Source organism: Eptatretus burgeri, unplaced genomic scaffold (assembly GCF_056783735.1).
Source record: "Eptatretus burgeri isolate ZD-2024b unplaced genomic scaffold, Ebu_testis_v1 Ebu_testis_scaffold_61, whole genome shotgun sequence".
Classification (NCBI taxonomy): Eukaryota; Metazoa; Chordata; class Myxini; order Myxiniformes; family Myxinidae; genus Eptatretus; species Eptatretus burgeri.
In genome coordinates this window covers 32960-50543 of record NW_028222011.1, presented here as the reverse complement: position 1 = coordinate 50543, position 17584 = coordinate 32960, and the positions used below count along the sequence as shown (strand labels likewise).

Sequence of the window (17584 nt, the reverse complement as noted above, 5' to 3'; positions counted from 1 at the left end):
AAGAAATCCTGATGAATATATGTATAATATTCTATGGGGTGTAAGCGATTCAAGAATAGTAAGGGATGAGGAAGGAGTTGAAGAAGAGAGGGAAGAGGAGGAAAAGGAGAAGGAGGAGAGGGAGAAGAAAGAGAAGGAGGAAAAGGAGAAGAGAGAGAAGGAGGAGAGGGAGGAAAGAGAGAGAATGAATAAATATCAATATATGGAAACCAGTGAGATTCAAAAAAGAATAGAGGTATTACAGAAAATAACTCAACCCACCGAGGAGGAAAACAAAGAATTGATAAGTCTATTTGCAATACTTTCGACAAGACTATTGAAATTGATAAGAGATGGATTTTAATTCAAGTTTTTCTTTTTTGTTTTTTTCTTAAATAAATGGAGGAGAGAGTGAAGGCATGTTTAAGGATTCTTTATGTTTTAAAAATTAAGATTCAAATGTGCATGTTGGAAACTAAAAGGTTTTTGCACTCTGCAGGAATTTTTCTCATAAATAAATGAGTTATTGTCTCAAATGTAAAAGAAAACTAATACTAAAAATATTTCATATATTAAAAGTAAAAATAACAGGGTTATACAAAAAGGTATATGTTCGGTGTGTGGTTTAAAAAAATGAATTTATCTCCAAACACAAACTCGGAGGAGATATACAAAAGTTTTTATCAGGAAGTAAATTTACAACTACTGGAATACCAGGGGAATTACATCTTCCATGGTATTCTTTCTGTGGTCCAGGCACAAACTTGGATAAAAGATTAGATGAGGCAGACAATCCTAAATCCTGGAGTAAGCCTATCAATAGAGTTGATGAAGTGTGCATGAGACACGATATTGATTATGGGAATACCACAAGGTTGGAAGAAAAGCATGAAGCCGATAGAGAAATGTTGTATAATTTGTCTCTGATACAAAATCCAACCTTGAGAGAAAAAGTTGATAGGTTCATCGTGAAGAAGATGATCAGTGCTAAATTGAAACTTGGACTTGGAAATTCAAAAACTTGTAAGCTCTCATGATGTCATTAAGATTGAAGAGCAATGAGCTGATGAATTACATAAACCAATATTCACAAAGTTTCCGAGAGGGAAAGTTCATTCCAAGGAAGTGGATTATATCTGGTCTGCTGATTTGATTGAACTCAATAATGATAAGGGGTACAAATATGCTTTAACCGTTATTGATTTGAGGAGTAGATATGCGTGGGTTGTCCCTTTAAAAAAAAAACAGGTAATACTCTTATGTTAGCTTTTCAACAGATATTTAATAAAAGTAAGAGAAAACCTAAAACATTGTGGACTGATGAGGGTAGAGAGTTTTATAACAAGACGTTTATGAATTTTCTAAAAAATAACAGTATTACATTATACAGTACCTTTAATGAAGGGAAGGCAGTTGTTGTTGAACGTTTTAATCATACCTTAAAAGAGAGACTATATAAAAAATTCACACAACTCGGTTCACAACAATGGTCATCTTTTATTCAGGATATTGTGGATAAGTATAATGACACGATTCACACGTCAACAAATATGAAACCATCAGAAACATTTACAAAATTAAAATATGAAAAAGAGATTAATGTCAGAAAACCTAAGTTCAAAGTTGGTGATATCGTAAGAATATAGAGGTGGAAATCTCATTTTGAAAAGGGTTTTACTAAACGATGGACGAAAGAACTTTTTAAAATTGTTGATGTAATAGATACGGTTCCTTGGACTTGTAAGATATATGATTTGGAAGGGGAAGAGATTTTAGGTTCATTTTATTCACAGCAATTACAAAAGACAAAACTAAGCAGATAATACCCGTGGGAGCAATGGGTTGTCCCTTCACTCCCTCCTACTATACACCTTTGTGGACACTAGAGGGACAAGTCCGAGGTGTATTACAGTATATAATGTGTGTCAAGGGGGACGTTCTTAGATCTGTGAACCCCAAACACAGAATCCTCAACTGAATAGTCAAGGCTTAACTTTTGTTTGTTGATGTGTGTGTGTGTGCAATGGGAGCAATGGGTTGGCGCTTCACTCCCTACTACTATACACCGTTGTGGACACTCGAGTCCAAGTCCGAGGTGTATTACAGTATATAATGTGTGTCAAGGGGGACGTTCTTAGATCTGTGAACCCCAAACACAGAATCCTCAACTGAATAGTCAAGGCTTAACTTTTGTTTGTTGATGTGTGTGTGCGTGTGTGTGTGTGTGTGTGTGTGTGTGTGTGTGTGTGTGTGTGTGTGTGTGTGTGTGTGTGTGTGTCCCAACCCTCACATTCAAAATCTCAACCCCAAACCTCACATTCAAAATCTCAACCTCAACTCAATCCTCGCCCAACACAATGTCTTTTTCAAAATGAGATTTCCACCTATATATATATATTTTTTTCTCTTCTTCCAATTCTGTCTTTTAAGGCTTTCAGGTTTGATGATGTAGAAATGGGGAGTAAGCCTACACTTTCTTCCCAGAACTTTCTTGATCTTGCTCCCATCAAGCACCATCCGACAAAGAACTACATCGAGAGGTTTAGATCCCAAAGAGTGATAGCAACTCCAAAAGTCTCCAAAATATAAATAAATAAAATAATAATAATAATAATAAATAAATAAATAAATAAATAAAAGTCTCCAAAAAAGTTTCAAGTGCCCAACATAAACCCAACTTTCCAAGTCTTCAAGGTATAACCACATTCCCGTTGAGTTTCCAAGATATGTATCACATTGTGAGTTATCAATCCAGAACCCACATTTCAAGTATTCAAAGTAAAACCAACTTACAAAGTCTCTTAAGGATAATTCATTTCCTGATTTTTTTCAAAATTTGTGAGTCTCCAAGGTCGGTCCCATATTTAGAACCATCTTGGCAGAACCCTTTTCCTGAGTCTCCAAGGTAGTTATTTAAACCATCAAGGCAGAACTCATTTACTGATTTTTTCAAAATTTGTGAGTCTCCAAGGTAGGTCCCATATTTAGAACCATCTTGGCAGAACCCTTTTCCTGAGTCTCCAAGGTAGTTATTTAAACCATCAAGGCAGAACTCATTTTCTGATTTTTTCAAAATTTGTGAGTCTCCAAGGTAGGTCCCATATTTAGAACCATCTTGGCAGAACCCTTTTCCTGAGTCTCCAAGGTAGTTATTTAAACCATCAAGGCAGAACTCATTTACTGATTTTTTCAAAATTTGTGAGTCTCCAAGGTAAAACTTGTATTCTGGCTCATCAACCTTATAACTTGTTTAGTGGGTATTGTCTTGATAACTCACAATGAGTACTATTGCTGTAAAACTCTTTTTCAGGATTTTGCTGGTCTCCAAGGTATAACTCTTTGGTTAGGTTATCAAGGACGAACTCGTTCTGTCGGTCTTGGTCGCTCATAAGGTCTTCAACCAAGCCAACAATTTCCCCCAAGTTGTAGCAAAAGCAGTATTTTCATTTTGTATTTCAGATACAATTTCCTGTGAGAGAAAATAATAATGTATTAATTAAGTTTTTTAATTATTAAACGAGTCGATGTTTAAAAGGAACTAAAAATAGGAAAATAAAAATCTTACCTCAACAGATAAGAGGTTTGAATCCAGTTCATCAACTTGAAGCTTTATTTCCATACAAGTCTGAGAGTTCCAAGGAACCCCAAAGTCATCCCACTCAAGGTCTTGCTTGTTCTGTAGGTCTTGGTCACTCATAAGGTCTTCAACCAAGCCAACAATTTCCCCCAAAGTTGTAGCAAAAGCAGTATTTTCATTTTTGTATTTCAGATACAATTTCCTGTGAGAGAAAATAATAATGTATTAATTAAGTTATTTAATTATTAAACGAGTCGATGTTTAAAAGGAACTAAAAATAGGAAAATAAAAATCTTACCTCAACAGATAAGAGGTTTGAATCCAGTTCATCAACTTGAAGGTTTAGTTCCATACAAGTCTGAGAGTTCCAGGCAAGCACACAGCACACCATGGCCAGCCAAAAATGTTTAAAATGGAGCCTGGGCATGAGGCTTTTATAGGGAAAGACTGTTGGGTGTGGTTTCCTGTGGAAATTCCCTGGGCAAGCTCACGCAGGCCTTCAAAACCATAACATGCTGGAATTTTCTAGTGATTTCTTTGTGAGTCAGAGATGAACTGGAAATGATGTAAGAGTAGGCGGGGTTTAGCAAAAGTAGGCGGGGCTTAGGAAAAGTGGGCGTGGCTTATGAAAAATACCTCATGAAAAGTGGGCGGGGTTTATCAAAAGTGGGTGGGGCTTAAAGAAAAGTGGGCGGGGCTTATAAAAAATTTTGTTAGGGTGGGCGGGGCTTAGAGGAAAGTGGGCGTGGCTTAACAAAAATAACCTGTGGCTCAGGAGGTGATCAAACAAGAGCATTAAGAGAAGTTTATCATTTCGTAATGGCACAAAAGGGGTATCTTAAAAAATATAAAGATTCAAATGTTTTGTTTGTCAATATTTTAGATGGGGATTATTGTGCAAAGAAAATTAAACTATTGAAGGAATTTGAGAATGAACAAATGTTTATAGGTTCAATGAGTGAGCTAAACAATATGCATCGGTTATTTGATAAAGAGTGTCCCGGGGCTTAGACGTTTCAGATATTTCTTTAGAATCACCTTAAACAAATCTTTATCTTATTGTATGGGTTATTTGAATAGAGAGCCCCTAGGTTAAAAGGGGAGACAAATAAATATACCTTGGGATAAAAAGGGGGTTTATTTTTAGGGGAAAAAAAGGGAATCGCTGAAAATCCTCCATTCATTTACATAGGGAAAAGTGAGCCAGAATCAGTATATTCACCCTACTCAGGTGGTCCCTCACGCCACAATTGTAACACCTCCTCTGGTAAGGTGTTTGCCTCCGGTACGCCGAATTATACACCCTCCGTTCCGAATTGGGGTACCCCTGATGGCCCATCGCTCATCCCTCCGGGGCCCGACTGCCTCGGTCCAGATCTTGCCAACCGGTTTTCATCCGCGTTCTGGACCATCCTCTCAATGATTGCCCGGTCGCCCATGGTACCCACTCTGGTTCCCGGCGCACTGTCATTTACGGGGCCCACCTGCCGGACTGCTACCGCATGCCGCCCAGCCCCTCCAAATGACGTTCTGGCTGCCTCTCAGCAGGCGGCAGTATCAGCCGCCTTCTGGAGGTTCTCCGGGCACCATACGGTAAGCATTGCCCCGCCATCGGTGCCCCCTATCGCTCGGAGAAAATGGTCCAGGGCAATCTCCTCCCGGTACTCCAGAGGCATGTTGGCCTGCGCGATCCCCACCGAGTGGCGAATGTCGTGTGCCAATTTTCCCAGTGATTCCTGGGAGCGTCGTTTGCGCCCACTGAGCTGAGCTTTAACAAGCTCGCTCTGCTGGTCCATGCCAAATCGTTTTTTTAGGGCAGAATGGAGGTCCTCCAGGGTCACCCCTTCTCCAGGTACCGTGGTCAAGACCTCCAATGCCGCTCCACGCAGGGCCGTCGTGAGCTGCGCCACGCCCTGCATCTCGTTCCAGCCATTGCCTCTGGCAACGCAGTGGAACTGGGCCATATACGCCCTCAAGTCCGTCTTGCCACCGTAAGGTCCTTTTGAGGTTCCCCCCCTCCAGTTCCCGAGGGACTCCTGGAGGGGTGGATCCGGGGTGGTGGTGGTAATAATGGCGGTTGGTCCAAAATAAAGATAGTAAAAGAAAAACGGCTATCCTGAAGAGTCGCAGCCCTCATGAATGACATTTATTCCCTCTAGACAACGGGTTTGGGCCTCACTACACATATACTTACCGAAATATCTCACCTAAGGGACCTGAATGGTGGTTTGCGAATTTGGTCAACCACAACACTACCCCCTCCCCTTTTTACAGACTCGTCCCGAGTCGTCAAATTTCGTGTGCCATCATGTGTAGTTTTCCCCTAGTACATTTTACCTACGGATCCCTGAGTGCGACATTCATGGTATTCGTGTCCCCAAAATAAATAACCTAAGGGCTGAGTAACTACCGAAACAAACTCACTCACACGGACGACTTAAATAAAATTGCCGGCGCTAAGACAGACATGCCGGGGCGCACTCATATTTACAGTACATCTTAACCTTAACTTACAAATTTTACACTAAACCATGGCCCAGGATCAATGAACTCTGCAAAAGAAAAGCAGTTAGCAGGGAGCCAGGCTGCTCGCATGCAGTCTCTGGCTCAAAACAATGCAGGTGACAGGGAACGTGGCTGGCTGCTCACACGCAGTCCAAGGCCTTCCCTTTTGAACTGAACGCAGTGAACCACAACGGTGCATGGGCTGCACAAACGTAGTCTCCGTGCCAGCTCAAGTGGCACACGCAATGAACACAACGAATGGATGGATGAATGGTTTGAACTGAACGCAGTGAACCACAACGGTGCATGGGCTGCACAAATGCAGTCTCCGTGCCAGCTCAAGTGGCACACGCAATGAACACTACAAATGGATGGGTGAATGGATGGACGCAAACACGGTGCACGGGCCGCCACTGCAGGCCCGTGTTGTAGCTGCCAACAGGGCAGTTCTCGCAGCTTGCAAACTGTTGCCTTGACCCTAGCGCACATGGAAATGAACGGGGGGGGCAAAGCAAAAATTGAACGGGGCTGGTGAACAGGGGCAGTGGGCATGGCATGGCAAAGGCAGCAGGCAAACACAGCCCGCAGAAGAAGGCCGCTGCAGGCAAACACAGCCGGCAGATGAACTGGCCGTCACAGGCCTTGAAGAAAAACAGCTGCAGACGATCCAGCCGGCACAGGCCTTGCAGCAAAACAACAGCTGCCGATGAAGTGGGCCGGCCTTTGCCTTGCAGCAACGCAGCCAGCAGATAAAGCTGGCCAGCCTTTGCCGTTCAGTGGAGGTTGGTGGAGGGAGTGCGGTGGTGCTGGCCACTCAGAAGGCGGGCTCGGACCTACCTACCTGTCTCCCTCCCACCTATCGCCTTTGCCTGTCACTGTACATACCCACTCCCTTAATTTGTCAAACCCCAATTTAGCCCCAACTTATTTTTTTATTTTTATTTTTTACTTCCCCCCTATAAATCGTCCCCTAACCCCCTTTACTGTCCTTGTTCGGCTAACCTATCCTGTCACCTAGCCTACTCCCAACCCCTACGTTCCCTTCCCGGAGGGGAATAAGGGAGAGCTAGCATCCTGCGCCGAGGCCCAACGAAGCCTCAGAATGGCCTCCCCAGAGTTCAGCGATCTATAACCCAAGTGGGTCCAGCGGCCCACAACGACAGCGAGGGGATGGATGGTGCGGAGGGGTACATCTCCTAATCTACCCTAACCATTTAACTGTTAAACTACCCCGGGGCTTTCAACAAGCGCCTCTCGCTTAAACTATTGGTTCTAACAACCCAGATTCCCGTCGCCTGTGTTGGTGTCCTCACAATTTCGGGCCTCGCCCCCCAATTTTCTCTCCGTGCCCTCACACGGTCTCATGGCTGGGACACGTGGCTCCCTTTGGCAGGCACGACCCTCTGCCGAATCTCCGACGATGGCACCCCCGGGCACTACACTGCCTCCGAGCCTACCAGCTCCCTAACACCGGGGAGTGCCCCCCATGGCACCTCCCCTGAAACGCACACGTGGCAGGCTGGCTTCCCAGGCCCCTTTCCGAGGGTCACCCTTGCCCACAACACTGCCCACGCGGCTAATGGCGCCCGGGCCCCCGCACCAAGCAAGCGCACCCGTGCCCACTACGCTATCCCGGCCCCCCATGGGCCCTTGGCCTACCACGGCCGACTAGCCTGGTGCCCGGGGTACCCACTCAGCGATACTCACCTTTCGCAGCCACGCTCCCAGCCCGTCAACAGGGCTCCTGCACCCCTCCAAACGGGTTTCGAGCCTACTTCCCCACCAACAACAAAACGACCTCCATTTTTCAATTTGACTAACCCCTAACTCAGTCTACACTGACCCCGGGGTCCCTTGGGCGGGAGTCACTCCTCCCCAATCACTCATCGCACCATGCATTCCCCATTCGCTCCACTCACTCAGACCCGCTGGCCTCACTCACTCAACAAGTACTCACCTCACAACTCAGCAACTCTTCAACACACACACCGCTGAACTCTGCCATCCTCCTAACTACCTCCCCTAACTAACTCGTGCTCCCACGTCGTCCCTTATACTATAGCACGTTCCATTTAGCACTACGTAGCTAAGCTACGTCCCCACTACACATTCACTGTCTGTCACTGTCTTCTAACTCAAAAAATCATTTTATTTCCCAACCTAAATCTGGCTACAATCCCTCTAACTAATCCATTCCACGGACTCCATGAGGACTTACCCCTGCCCCATGAAGTCGGTCTAACTAAGCTAACCCTTCCCCCTAACTAGTTTCCATCCTGTGCCCACGTAGGGGGTCTTCCACCCCTTGCCCAGGAATCCTGTGCACCCGAAAGTGAGGCTTGTTTTTTTTTTGTTTTTTTTTACATGCGCAGCACCAGCGCGGCAACTCGCGCACTTTGCACCTGCCCGTGACGTCATGCAGCTGCACGTGTACCTCGTCCCTCCTTGGACGGTACCATCCAGCAGGGATACCCCTCCTGCCGGATTCCAACCCCACGTGCAGCCATGACGTCACCGTGCGCATAAAAAAAAAACACAAGCCCCACGTCTCGAGGGGTTCCCCACGCGAACACATGTGCTTTGCCCGTTGGAGCTTAACACACACGATCGCGTGGAGAACCCGTCCGGTCCAAATCCGTAGTCCTGCCTAAACTTTGTCCGTCCGCGGGATCGGCAAATCCACCGCGTGCGTTTCCGGACCGGGACTTCACTCTCGCAGGCGGGCACGTGGGGGCCTCGTGCGTTGCACAGCACGGACCTCGTGCTCACTGCTGGGTGAACCCGGCACGGTCCCCGAAACAACTACAGCCGCTACTCGGCTTTCTTTCCTTACATGTCGCCGTCGTCGCCATTCGACCCAGGCACACCTGCGTGTTACGACGCTCACACTCCATTCCATTACATTCACACCGGGAGACGCGGCTGCGTGCTCCCGCATGCCAACCGACATCTCCCTTACATACCGCTCTCTCACACACACGGTCTCCCTTGCACTCGGCCGTTCACTCACGCATGCTACCTCCCTCGCACACGTGGCTCCACGCACTCGCGGCCTTTCACTCACTCGTGGTGCCTCATCCACACACCGTGCCTCACTCACACACGCGGGGGCACTCACCTGCGGTTCCTCACTCACACACCGTGCCTCACTCACACACGCGAGGGCACTCACCCGCGGTGCCTCATCCACACTGGCCGTTTCATCCACACACACGGCCTCTTCCACACACGGTGCCTCATCCACACACGGCGTGCTGGGAAGCACGTACTCCGGCACCATCGCCACCACACCACTCACACACGGGGTCGCTTCCACACACGGGGACGCACTCACGCCTTGCACCACACACACAGGGACAACCACACTGGGGATTCGTGTCCCCACAAGGGTCTCCGGGGCCTCTATACCCCCCAAGCTCGGCGTGCACCCGTTCGCAGCACTCCTCCCCTCGACCTCGCAAAGCACGACCGAACTCACCTGGTCGTGACTCACCTCAAGGGGGCATACTCCCTCCCCTCGTTCCTGGAGGAGGCCATCCAGGTGCTCGCACTGGGTCCCTACACACTCCGCGAGCTCACCCCCATTATCCTCCACTACCTCCGTGTGTGTGTGTGCGTCACTTACCCCGTCTTCATCGTGCAGTCTTCCCTCTATCGTTCCCATCTCCCGTGTCTCTATACATTTATAAGTTTCTGTTGTCCCCTCCTGTCTATTAGTCTCCGCTTCTTTCTGGCGTCTTTCCCTTATCTTTATGTAGGTCAACCTTGCTTTCTCTTTAAGTCGCTCCCGTCCTTCCCTGTTTTTCACTCCTTGCTCTTTCACGATCTCCGCGTACCTCATTCTTGCTTTCCGTCTTAATTGTTCTTTTCTCTCCCTCCAAATTACTTTCACCTCGTCTCTTGTCTCCCGTGTCTCTATACATTTTCTCTCCTTGTTCCTTATTTCTGTCTCTTCCTGGTTCCTTTTTCCTTCCCATCTGAGTCGTTCTTTCTCTCTGAGCCCCATTAGCTGTTCGTTCTCCCTCCGGAGCTCCTCAATCTCCGTTGACTCCAATCTCGCTCTCCGTTTTAGTTGTTCAATTTCACACTCATATAGTTGTTGTTTTCTCTCCCACTGTTCCTCCTGCTCTTTGTTTTCCAATCTCATTGTTTCTTTCAATTGGCTCATTTCCTTCCTGTGTTTCATTCGCTGTTCTCTCACTACTCTTCCTCGTTTCCTCTCCTGTCCTTCCTTCTCCAGTTTCATGGTTTGCTTAATTTGGTTAATCTCCTTTTTGTGTTTCATTTTCTGCTGTCTCATTACTCTTCCTCGTTTCCTCTCCTGTCTTTCCTTATCCAGTTTCATGGTTTTCTTCATTTGGTTCATCTCCATTTTGTGTTTCATTCGCTGTTCTTTGTCTATCTCCTCGTACTCCAGCCTCAGCTTTTCTTTCAATTGGTCAACCTCAGATTCATGTTCTTTTTGTTTTCTATTCCATTGTTCCTCTCGTTCTTCCCTCTCCAATCTCCTTCTGTCCTTCAATCTCCTGATTTCTCCTTCCTGCTTCATTCCTTGCTCCTTCAACTTCTCCTCGTATTCCAACCTATTTTTTCCTTTTGTCGTTCAGTTTCAAATTCATACTCTTTCAGTTTTTTATTCCACTGTCTCTCTCGTTCCTCGTTCTGCAATCTCATAGTTTCCTTCAATTGACGGATTTCTTTCTCCTGTCTCATTCCTTGTTCTTTGTGTTTCCTATTCCACTGTCTTCCTTGTTCCTCATTCTGCAATCTCGTTATTTCTTTCAGTTGGCTGACTTCCTTCTCCTGTCTCATTTGTTCTTCCTTCATTACTCTTTTTGCATCTCATTCTGCAATCTCGTGGTTTCCTTCAGTTGGCTGATTTCCTTCTCCTGTCTCATTCCTTGTTCTTTCAGTACTCTTTCTTGTTCCTCATTCTGCAATCTCGTTATTTCTTTCAGTTGGCTGACTTCCTTCTCCTGTCCGATTCGTTCTTCCATCATTACTCTTTCTTGCATCTCATTCTTTAATCTGGCCTTGGCTTCCAGCTGTTCGATCTGTACAGTGTGGTTTCTTAAAGTTTCATTTTCCATTCTCTTCCTTTCCTCTTTTAACACTCTCAGTTCGTTTTGTAGTTCCCTCTCTTTGTTCTGGTGTTTCTGTAACTCAGAAACTTTCTTTTCCAATTCCTTTCTCATCTCTGCACACTCCGACTTTGCTTTGGCTTCTAATTGTTCAATCTGCTCAGTGTGGTTCCTTAACGTTTCATTCTCTGCTGTCGTTCTTTCTTCTCTCACCATCCTCAACTCGTTTTGTAGTTCCCTCTCTTTGTTCTGGTGTTTCTGTAACTCAGAAGCTTTCTTTTCCAATTCCTTTCTCATCTCCGCACACTCCGACTTTGCTTTGGCTTCTACTTGTTCAATCTGCTCAGTGTAGTTCCTTAACGTTTCATTCTCTGTTCTCTTCCTTTCCTCTTTTAACATCCTCAGTTCGTCTTGTAATCCTCTTTCTTTGTTTTCGTGTTTCAGTATCTCAGAAGTTTTTGTTTCTAATTCCTTTCTCAATTTGCGTGCTTCTTCACTCATTTCATCTCTTCTTTCCACCGCTTCCCTCCTCAATTCGTCCCTTTTTTTTACTGTATTCATTTAGTTTTTTCTGCCATTCCTTTCCCATTCTAATCTCCCCTTCCAGGATTTCTCTTTTAAACTGGCTTGCCCTTACCTCTCGCTTCAGTAGTTCCAATTCCCCATCTTGTTCGCGTTTTTCCTTTTCGAGCTTTGTTTTCCTTTCTCCTTCCTCCCTCAATTCTCCCTGCAGTTCTTCGAACTGTTCTGACTTTTCCAGCAATTCCTCCGCCCTTTCCTCGAGCTGTCTCTCTCCTCTTTTTATCTTCCATTCTAGGCTTTCTCTTTCCTGATTGCCTGTTCTTATCTCTTCCTTCAATTGTTCCAACTCCCCATCGTGTTCACATTTTTTCTCCTCCAACTGTATTTCCCTCACTCTCTCCTCCAGTTCTTTGAACCGCCTTGCTTGCTCCAATAATTTTTCCATTAATTGTTTTACTTCCAAGTCGTGCTCCTTTTGTTTCTTTTCGAGCTCGGTTTTCCATTCTTCCTCCCATTGTTTCCTTTCCTGGGAGATACCAATCTGCTGTTCCTCTATTCTTTTGTTCAGTTTGCTCTTCGCATATTCCAACTGACGGGTATAAAACACTACCAAATTCTTTTTCCCACGTAATTTGTCGACTCTATTGGCCAAGTCATGTTTTTGCCACCGAATTCGTTCCAGTAAATCGTCCAATCGCTGTGTCCCCCGTACACGTAATTTTTCTGAAGCGAGTCTGCGTGCCGTTGTGACTCGTCCACTCCACGTTGCACCTCCTCGATATATTCTTCATAACGCTTCACCTTTTCCAAGACATCCCCCAATTGTGCCTGAAGCCTGCCAATGCTCGCATAGTCATCCTGCCACACCTGCCATGGCACATGCCGTGACCACGTGCCTTGAACCGGTGACTGGGAGCTCACGCCTCGTGCTGTGCCATTAATATCAGCCCGCTCCGTGCTGCCATTGTGCGACTCCGTTTGCCAGCAAAGTTCGTGCTCAAGCCGCTCCCACTGACCACAGTTAGTGGTGGGGTTATAATTATAAAAAGAACCGACCTGGGCCATGGATCCTACATGACGACACATACCTAATACCCCCGGCTCCCGCTCGCCTTGAGACGCCATCTTATTTCTCGTAAAGGGTTAATTTAGCTCGCTCGTAATTTGGAGGGAATCGGGGGTCGCTCCTCTCACCCCTGGACCGATTCCCGTGAATTTAATTGGAGACAGGAGAGCCCGTTTTCCCGTTCTCCGATACCAGTGCCGTGAGGAGGGCGATGGGTTTATATCCCACTTCTGACACCAGTGTTGCGGATTCGCGCCCGCCGGCGTGCGAACGGCCACGTAACTCGAATCGCGGCACGTCGCCCACCGGACGGACAATCCAGTCGTGACCCTCTCGGACTAACGCCGGGAACCAGTCACGGGTGGACCTTTCAGTCTCACCGCGATCGAGCCAATCGGCCCCCGCGTGGGATAGGGTTGCTCGCCAAATTCGACCTACCTAAGTACCCACACGGAGGGTAGACCGGGCGATCGCACCTCGCCGCAGGTCGACTTCGGACACGGGCCACCTAAGCGACCCGTTCCGTACTATCGGGATAACCGAGCGGTGTTATTCGTCGGCCTCGACGGTTCGATTAATTATCGGGCGTCTTTGCCCACGGCCAACCCTTTACGTGAAGCAAGATGGGGATTCAATGAAAGAAATGACGAAGCGAAGCGGGAAAACAGTTCAACAATAAGCACATTTATTTCGCGATGAACGGAAAGCACACATATACAATTCCACCAAAAGCACATGGAAAAGAAGAAGACAAAAAGCAAATGCAACAATGCAGATCGATCCGACTACCGGGCACTCGGCAACACTTATACAATTTTACTTCACAGACGGCGCCGACAACACACATTCCCAAAGCAAAAGAAAAGAGAACCACCCTCCAGGATGAGGGGTAGGCGGGCCTGGGGCCGAGACCGTGTCGGGCCTACCCGTCTGATGATGAGACGCGGAGCGGCGGTGGTGCCTCAACTCCGCGGGCCTCGCGGACAGTGTCTGGTAGGGGGTGGGAAGGGGGCCCCCTTTGTCGCACTATCTCAGCGCGGGGGGAAACAGGAGGGGTTGCTGATGCTCGGGGAAAGGAGGATTTCACAAAATCGCGGGTCCCGCGACGAGCGTCTCCACCACGACCTCGGTCGCGCCGCCGGCCTTTCTCTCCGCAGTTCCCCGAATCCGACGCGAGCACCCCCTCGTCCGCCTTCGCCGCCGCCGCCTCTCCACAGCTCCGTCCTCTTCACTCCGACTCCGCGAACTCCCAACTGCACTGAACTCTTCCTCCGCTTCCAACTCAACTCTTCCTCCTGCCAACTCAACTGCCTCGACTGACGAACACGGCCCCTTATATCCCCCGTGGCCTCGCTCCTTCATCTTTGACCCTCTGCCTCCGACCTTTCACCTCTCTTGCTGGCTCCCCATTGGCCCGAGGAAAAGTGGGCGTGAATGCTTTTGATCCATGAATTTGCATATAGCGACCGCCCTCCAACGCCCTGGAGGCGGGGCCAAACCGCCCTCGCTCACCGATTGGACGGAACAAAAGTGGGCGTGAGTCGTTTTGATCCGTTTTTCTGCGGTAAGTCCGCGATGCTTTTGAACACGCTGCTCGGTGCGCGCCCTCCACGAGTCCAGCATCGGTGCCCACGAGTGGCGCGAGATGACGTTGATGCGATGGTGGCGAGTTGTGACGGTAAAGGTCGTGGCGGTTGTGGTGAAGCGGCGTTGTGGTTGGTGGTTGTTGTTGTGATGGCTGTTGAGACGTGGTTGGTGGTGGTAATAATGGCGGTTGGTCCAAAATAAAGATAGTAAAAGAAAAACGGCTCTCCTGAAGAGTCGCAGCCCTCATGAATGACATTTATTCCCTCTAGACAACGGGTTTGGGCCTAACTACACATATACTTACCGAGATATCTCACCTAAGGGACCTGAATGGTGGTTTGCGAATTTGGTCAACCACAACAATATGTTATGTTTATAACTTCTTATTGTATTCATTTTCCTATATTCTTCTTTCTTATTCATCAAACAATTATATTAATTTCTAAAAGTTATTGATTTCTTTATTACATATTTCTTTATTCCCTTTAACCTCTTATCAATCTGATCACCATACTTATAAGCATATGCCTTTGCTCTCAATCCAATAAACTCACTCATTACTTTTCCACCCAACTCATCCTTAAACTTACCAATAACCTTTTCATTCTTTTTGGAAAATAACTCACTCTTCTTGCTGAAATTACTTGTATCATATACTCCAATATTTTTCTTCATATCTTTATAAACATCATCAGTTTTTATATCTAGGATAAAACTATCAGTGTCCATATACAACATTGAAACATTTTCACCATACTCTTTCTTTAAGTCATTATACAAATAATCATACATCAATATCTTTGATAAATCAAGAACTACTGTTCCAATATAAATTGGTTTATCCATTACAATACTTTCCTTTTTCATATGAATAGCAGAAAAGTTCTCTGAAAAAACCTCTTCTCTCTCAAAACTTGGTTTATTTATCAATCTCGAAGCTTCTTTCCAAGATGTTGCGAATCTAATGTTTTGCCTGTTTCTAACATTTTCCATAGTCTTTCCAAATACAGCATTATTCATTAATTTATAAAAGTCCCCTTCAAATTTTACTTTTGTATTTGCTCTCATATCTGTATTGAATTGAATATACTTTTTCACCCAAGGACTTTGTTTAAATTTTAAAACTCTATGAATTTTAGCTAGTCTCAATCCTTCTCTCAAAAACTGTTTTAAGCTTCTCTGATGCAAAACATATCCCTCTTTATCATAGAATGTTGTTAATAACTTTTCTGTTGATTTGCTTTTAATATTAAAACTTTTATGATAATCACTGAACCATTCTTTCTTTGGGGTTTCTTTCTCACATGCAAAAGGAAGGTCTTTATGCTTATTATGAAGATCACTCGGGTACCTCAAATCAACTTCAAAATAATAACCTTCTTCTTCGTCATTCAATTCCTCTTGAGAAGAAATAACAATATTCATCAAAGCCTTTTCATAATCCTTTTCTTCCACCCACTCTAATTCACCATAAGGCAGAGATTGAGACATTGCCCATCCATACAAATTATTAGCATCAAAATACATCAAATAATTACTATCTTTTTCACTATCATAATTTGGAAGATATTTATTATTTTCTTTAGCATATCTTTTTGAACATACTTGTGATATTCCACCTCTCTTGGACTTCTCAATCATCAAAAGCATATTGTGACATCCACGGGACTTGAACAGTCCCGCCAACGTAGAATGAGCCGAAACGATGGAGGCGATTTATTTTTATATAACCCAAAGACGGCGGTTTTAATCGCCCTGCCGCAAACGGGACGAGGGAGGTGGCACGAGTCACTTTTCACTGAGTTGATGATGTTTATTCCTTTTTTATAATTACCAGAAATAACAAGACTCGGCAAGAAGAGGGATCCGGGGCGATTCGACGGGATGGTGTGGGATCGGGCGTGGGGAAAAACACAGACAATTCCAATGAATATACAGTTCTCAATCCCTCTAAGGCGCCAAGCAGACACACACACACACACACACACACACACACACACACACACACACACACACACACACACACACACACACACACACACACACACACACACACACAAAACGTAGCTATCTCTGGTGGTCAGGCTGGACCGTGGTGTTGACGCAACTGTCCCTGGATCGGCGCCGGACGAGCCGGCCTTGCTCTCGCCACGGGGGCAGGAGAAACCGCGGTGCTGTCGAGCTCCTGGTCCTGGCCCAAGTTCGCCCACAGCCGCCAGGGAACCAGCTCCCGCGCCAATCCGCGAGCAGGAGAGGGAGGCAGGTCCACCTGCCGCCCGACCCCGTATTCTGAGTCAGCAGAACCCTAGAGCCAACCAAAGCGAGGCACGAGGCTCGGCAAGGCTCCCAGGCACGATCAAGAGCACGATCAACTCAGCACAGCAACCAGGACGCTCTCTGCCAGCACAGGTTCCACACCAAAAAAACACGAGGGTTCTGGTTGTAATCTTCTTCTTCTTTTTCGACCCCGAACAGAACCTTTTTATCCTTCTGCCCTCGTCACCTCCAATTGAGCCGTCCATTGGCCCACTGCCGTCGCCTTCTGCCAATCGTGTTCACGGGGCGGAGCCATCCGCTGCTCTGTCCTGTGACGTCACGGCCAGTCTTCAGAGAATACCAAAAGGGGTTTACGCAGACACACTTACCCTATCCCGTGTCCCTATCTAATTACGTGACATTTATCATTTCCCCCTTGAAGAAATGAACATTTACTAGACATCTTATCACCACTGAATTACTACTTATTACATCGAGATCCTGGTAAACTCGAACAGCATGGCATACCTAATTAAACATCCTAATTACCCTTTGAATGCATACCTGCCCTCAAACGTAACACTGCCCCCTCCTCTGGTACCGCAGCTCCTGCAAGGTATATCACAGGCGCTACCGTACCAGCCTTAACACTTACTGACTCACACCTAATTAACCTAACGAAATAAAGTAGGAGGGGCAATGGGCAGCGATTCGCAGCTAACTTACCTATCCTGCTTAATGTACTACCCCCTTATGGCCTTATCCTCGCCTAAACAATCATTCGTTTTTTTTATTTTTTATTTTATTTTATCACATGAGAGCACTGAGCGAAGTTGCACTCCATCCTCCGGATCATCGCTCTTGCCCAGCACTCTTCCAGTGATCTGGGGAGGGGAAACAAAAGGTTCCACAAAAACACAACACTTATACTTTACATTCCTACTCTAAGCCTTAACGACACTATTCACAGGATATTTACACTTGACCGCCTCCCCCAGTGGATGCTAATAG

The 17584-nt window shown here is 46.2% G+C and overlaps 2 long non-coding RNA genes across 3 annotated transcripts in view; one reads left to right on the top strand and one right to left on the bottom strand.

Moving 5' to 3' along the window:
• Positions 1 to 17584, top strand: part of LOC147007644 (uncharacterized) — a 61700-nt gene that overhangs the window by 20259 nt on the left and 23857 nt on the right. The gene's annotated exons all lie outside the window — the stretch shown is intronic.
• LOC147007645 (uncharacterized) lies at positions 1742 to 4836 on the bottom strand. Its single transcript, XR_015054039.1, has 3 exons — positions 3855 to 4836; positions 3545 to 3758; positions 1742 to 3448 (listed from the first exon to the last, which is right to left on the bottom strand). It is a non-coding gene; the product is annotated as an uncharacterized LOC147007645 (long non-coding RNA).